Here is a 6,338-nt window from a genome sequence, read left to right on the forward strand (position 1 = left end):
TGCACTTAAGATGGAAGACTCCCATGCACTGCTACAGACCTAGGGACCAAATGGCTAGGCAGCAGTTCTGCAGAAAAGGACCTAGGGGTTACAGTGGACAAGAAGCTGGATATGAGTCAGTGTGCCCTTGTTGCCAAGAAAGCTAACAGCATTTTGGGCTGTATAAGTAGGAGCATTGCCAGCAGATCGAGGGATGTGATCATTCCCCTCTATTCGGTGTTGGTGAGGCCTCATCTGGGTACTGTGTCCAGTTTTGGGCCCCACACTAAAAGAAGGATGTGGGAAAATTGGAAAATGTCCAACAGAGGGCAACAAAAATGATTAGGGGGCTGGAGTATATGATTTATGAAGAGAGACTAAGGGAACTGGGATTATCTAGTCTGCAGAAGAGAGCTGCTTTTAACTACCTGAAAGGGGGTTCCAAAGAGGATGGATCTAGACTGTTCTTAGTGGTACCAGATGATAGAACAAGAAACAATGGTCTCAAGTTGCACTGGGGGAGGTTTAGGTTGGATATTAGGAAAAACTTTTTCACTAGGAGGGTGGCAAAGCACTGGAATGGGTTACCTAGGGAGGTGGTGGAATCTCCTTCCTTAGAGGTTTTTAACATCAGGCTTGACAAAGCCCTGGCTGGGATGATTTAGTTGGGGGTTGGACTAGATGACCTTCTGAGGTCCCTTCCAACCCTAATATTCTATGATTCTAACACCTGCACAGGAGTGAGTGGCAGGGGCAGTACAGCAGCTACCGGTGAAGCAAGGAAGGGGAATACAAATATTGCCTCCTGGGCTGCTCTGGGAACAACTGCCCCATTGCAGGAGTGGTTGGCCTAGAAAGCCCTAAGCCCGGCTGCTTAGCACTGGACATTGCCTCAGTGGGTCTTGTGCCATCTGCAGCTGGGCAGGTGGAAGGGGCAGGGGTTGCTCCAGAAAGCAGAGCCTGTTGCAGTAGGTTGGGATAGAGGAGAAGGAGGAGGGGGCACTACAATGGACTCAGTGCTTGCTGGCAATGGGTCCTCTTCCTCCTCAACTACAGGGGTCATGCCCAGGGCCTTGTTCTCCTCAGAGATGGCTTGGAGGCCCCCACCTGCCATAAGGAGTGCTCACCATCAGTGACTGAGGCGGGTTCCACCTCAGCACCAATTGGGATGGGAGGATGAATGACAGCAGCAGGGAAGCTCACTCTGAGACCTTCTCCATAAGGAACTCCAGGAGGGGGGCAGCATTGCCTCCCTCTGCTGCCAAAGCCTCCCCAGACAGCTCCGTCAGAGGAATGTTTGGGGGGGGGTCATGGAAGTAGGCCCAGTGGCAGCCCCCCAGATGCCTTATGGGAGGCCTCCTCCCCCTCTTCAAGAGGGAGGTGCTGGGCCCCACAGCTGGCGCTTGCCATGCTTACCCCCTTACTAGTACCCAGCCCTCCATGGTGGAGTCATTGGAGGGCTGGCTTGCAAGGTGTGGTCGATGGGATGGGGCAAGAGATTGAGGGGAGGTCTCCCCTTGAGATTGGCCCTCTGCTAGGCTCTTGGATGTCACAGCAATTCTGTTCTCTGCAGACCACATCCAATGGCCTTTTATCAGCAGTGGGGCCCATCCACTCAGCTGGACATGAGGTGGGGCAAAAATGGGGGCCTCCCAGATGAAGGCACCAGAGTGGAAGCTTCACAGGTTGCCAAGTCAAGGTCCACCATCGAGGGCAGTTGATAGCAACAGCCACAAGTGGGGTAGACAAAAATGATAAAGGGAACCGTGGGTGTAGGGAAAAAGAGGCTAACTGCTCCTCCCCCGTCCCCTCCCAGGCTACATGCAGGGCAGGAGGGTGCAGGCAAAAACCAGAGGTGATTAACAGAATAAAGAAAGGAGTGTGGGGGCCCAGCAGGCAGTGTTGGGAGAGGGAACTGGCTCCTCTGGCTGTGCTGTGAGTGAGAGGCAGTAATATGTGTGAGATGGGAGAATTGAAACACATTTTTTGGGGGGGAGAGGAGTGTGCAAGTGCAGGGGGCAAGTGGGCCTGGGAGGGGCAGGGGACAAACAGTAAAGGGCTGGGTAGGGGACAAAGCAAAGGGTCTGGTTTGGGCATCCTAAGGAAAGCAGGTGAGCAAACAACAAAGTGGGGCCTGATCAGGCCTGGGAGGTAGGCAAACAGCAAAAGGCGGGGGAGGGAGGCAGGCAAGGCGGGGGGAAGTAGGTGACAAACAGCAAAGGGGAAGGGAGGGAGGTAACAACTCCCCCCATGAAGTGGGAGGGGGACCATGCCAGATTGGAAGGGTGTTGCAAAGCGTGAGATGGAGGGGTTGGTGGGCAGGCAGGGGGAGAAGGAGGGTGCCCTCCAGCCAATGCAAACAGGGTTGGGGGAGAGAGACCAAGGGGGCATGTACACCCACTTGTGATAAGAGTTTGCTGCAACAGTCCCAGGGTGGGTGGGTGGAGGCAGGCCAGATGGTCTTCAGCCAGAGCAACTGCAGGAAGGAAAATAGAGGGTCTGGTGGGTAAGGCTATTGAATGCTGGCCTGGAAAACTGGATTCTAGCTCTGCCACAGCCATAGAGTTCCTGTGTGGTGCTGGGTCAGTCACTAAAACCAAACTTTTCACTGGTGGTCATTAATTGTGTGTGCCTCATTTTCTGGGTGCCTGACTTGACACTGTCTGATTTGGGAAAGTGCTGAGCTACCGCTGAAGTCAGTGGGAGCTGTGCTTTGAACAGTGGGAGTGTGGCACAGGGTTTGCTACTCCTCACTGGGGTACCTCCTTGTGGCTCATCTGGGGATTAGCTCTTGACCTGTCTGACTCTCTTGGTTGCTTTCCCCATGATCTCTCTCTCTCTCTCTCTCTCTCTCTCTCTCTTTGTGACTCGGCCCCCTGACCAGGTTGCTATAGTTCTCCCCTTTTGGGGTAGCAAAGGCCCACCAGACAAATACTCTATCTCCAGTCTTCCTATCCACTTCCCAGTCCATGCCTCTCTTCCAGTGGCAGCAGGGGAACCCAGGCCTGCCCCACAAGTCCAGAATCCAGCCCAGAGACCCTATGCCCAGCAATCATGGTCTGCTCAAGCTCTGACTCAACTGCTGTTTCCCTGGGCTCTTGCCTACCTAGCCTTGGTCAGGCCTTTCTCACCCCAAACCCTCTGGGTTGACCTTCCTTTCAGGACTTGGATCCCAATGCTTATGCTACTTCTTGGGTTTGCTCCTTCCAGCTCCCCTCCTCCCTAAGGAGTCACTGCAGAGCTCCTCCCTAGAGCCCTCTCTGACTACCATTTTGCTCACTTTATAAGCCTATCCCAACTCCTCCCCTTGCTGGGCTTCACCAGCCATTAGGCATCATCCGACCTTCCCTTTCCTTTCCTCCAGGTGCAGCCTATGAGGTTAATAGGCCTATTTTACCTGTTCAGGCCTTGTGTGGGGTGGACACCCCATCACACAGTGCAATGTGATGCTGTGTACTCTGAGAGATCAGATCCTAGATGTCTCAAATTGGGCATCCAAAAGTAGGGGACACTTTTGACCTTCATCTCTCTGTGCCTCTGCTCCCCATCTGTAACATGGGGATAGTACCACCTCCTCACCTCACAGAATGTTGTTTTTGAAGCACTCAGAGCACATTGATAGGCATCATAAAAAAGTCCACGAGGAAATAAATTAATAATTCCATCTTCACAGCAGGGTTTGAATAGCATGCAGTAAATAAGGCCTGTGGCGACACACTGAACAATGAGGACACAACAAAATGTTGTATAGCAGCTCATCAATTGAGCACCACATCCATCCTGTGTACTGAGTGGGTTTTGTGGACAAAATAGGATGTGATGATATAGCTAAAGACTGTAGCATAACACACGTGTGCAAGGGTAGTGAATGAAGGTTGCACATGCAGCCTTAATTTGGCATTTCCTACCTTCTGATTTTGCACCTGGAATGTCTTATTAATGTAGTGGTTTTTGTGTGTATTCTAATATATTACAAAATGGAAATTCTCATACAGCATCACATGCAGTAAATTGCAGAACAGTACATATAGTACCCCGTTCTCCAGATCAACCAATTCAGCTGCTATTGACCAGCTCTCCAGAGTGGAGGCGTATATGTAAGATGGCATATGGGTATGCTGTATGATCCCCTCTCTCTCTAGGTTCTTAAACCAGGCATATCACAATGGTGCTCTGTAATGCACATTTTCAACCATGTATAAACTTGCTAGTTAGGAGGTCCTTGTTAAGCTGATAAAATGTTTTACTGCCAGCTCTATTAGCAGCCACTACAGCTTCTTTGGCAATGTTATGTATGTACTTCCTCTTGTCTCTTCTCATGCTTCTTTTTAATGCTCTGCCATTTGTTTCATACAGAATTTTTGCTGCTTTTTTTTTTTCTTGGTGTTTTTGAGGAGTTAACATTTGCTTTGGCTTGTTTCCTGTCTTTCATGCAGTTCCATGTACACACTCGTTTATCCAGACTTTTTAGGTTTCTTTGTCTGGAAACCAGCTTCAGCTGTGGCTGTGTCTGTCATATTGTCAGGAGAAAAGACCATCAAATGTCAATGTTGACTTTTTGTGGTCGATCTAAGTAGCACCTGAAACCTATTCTTAAGTTCCGTTTGAAATTGCTGTCATGTTTTTTTTTCTATCAGCCTTCTACTGTTAATTGTCTTAATTTTTGGGGGGGGGTTGTTTTTTTTCAATTTTATCCTCAGCCTTGCTGTTGTACATTTGTTTCCTGTGCACACTAGGTATGAGTGCAAGCCGACAGGTAACTGCATGCAGAATATGCAGCAGCACATGCAAAATGGGCAACTGTGCACTCAGATAGGGGCTTCTTCAGTCAGTTACAAAATTTGTCCATGTAACTGCATATGTGGTGCATGTAATTACCTGCATGAATCCATAAAATCTCCTGTTTGTGAAACACTTACTGGTGTTCATGTTTTACAAAGACACATAAAGTATTTGTCAGCATCTTTATGTAATATTTCTACCTTTACTTCCTGAGGTACTCCCCTTTCCTTCCCCCACACCACACAATCCCTTTTTTCCCTTTCTTTTTAGGACGCTGCTTCTCCTCCCTCAACTTCCCCATGCTCTTCTCCTGAGACATTGCCCTTCATCATAGTCCCTCCCCCGCCACTTGTTGCTGCTGCAGCTATTGAGAAAGTAGGTGGATGAGGTAGCAGAGTGTACCAGTGACCTCATCTCCTTCTGTCCCCACCCTTCTGCCTTCTATCTGCTGCCGGCCTGCCCTACTCTGCTGCATAGAGTGGGAACCTAAAAGTCTAACGGGGAGAATTGGGAAGAGGAGGACAGGGTAGGTAACTGCTGCCAACAGAGAAGCCAGAGCAGCTCCCAGAAGCCCAGGACCATTCCACTGTCGCAGAAGAAACAAGAATTCACAGCTATCCTGCCAAAATTGTGATTGGTGTCAGGTATGTACACTGATCCCTCGGGAACCTCTCAGTTAATCTTTTTCCACATTTACTAGTACTGTATTCTGATTTTTATTTCTTATCCTGAAGTTATGACCCTGTGAGTGAATTTATTGCAAACCTATTCAAAGTGTAAATAAATTGTACCCACATAGTCCCCATTAACCAATATTTTCCTTAAGTTACTGGGGGTGGGTGGGGGGATCAGTGTTGCATGGGTAAAAAGAATCCACACCAAATATCACCACCTAACATTGCTATTCCTTTGAGTGCATTTGTATATAAAAATTTCTTTTGACAAAATTTAAGAATGTAGAAAGGTAGAATTTACCTTAATAAATGCAACACTGATATGTCCTTGTATTCATTTAGGGGCTTCAGCATTAATAATATTCTCTACTCTTTCTCAGACTGTCACACCTCAGTATATAGTTCACAGGCTCCTAATATATTTTTCACAAGCTAAAGATGTGTATGCTATTGACTACCCTCCTGTGTTCCAGTGTAGTAGCTGTTTTTAAGGATAGCATAGCTATTGCTACTTTATTAATTAATGCCTTCTGAATTTTGATATCAAATTGCTACCTTTCAGTCATGTACTTTATTAATAAACACAGATATCAGAGGCAGCTGTAGAAGAACTCAAGAATTAAATTGTAGTAATGTTGTATGCAGTGCTGTTATAGCCATGTTTGTTCTGGGGTATTAGAGACAAGATGGGTGAGGTCATATCTTCTATTGGACGAACTTCTGTTGGTGAAAGACAAGCTTTCAAGCTACGCAGAGCTCCTCTTCCTCACGTTAATAATGTTGTAATTAGAAGTGTATAGAAAATAAATGTAAAGGTCATCATGTAATTGGAGAAATGTTTTGGGCCTATTTTGCTCCTGTTGAAGACCATTAAATTATTGCTATTAACTTCAATTCTATTAT

This window comes from Chelonia mydas, chromosome 2 (assembly GCF_015237465.2).
Source record: "Chelonia mydas isolate rCheMyd1 chromosome 2, rCheMyd1.pri.v2, whole genome shotgun sequence".
NCBI classification, from domain to species: Eukaryota; Metazoa; Chordata; order Testudines; family Cheloniidae; genus Chelonia; species Chelonia mydas.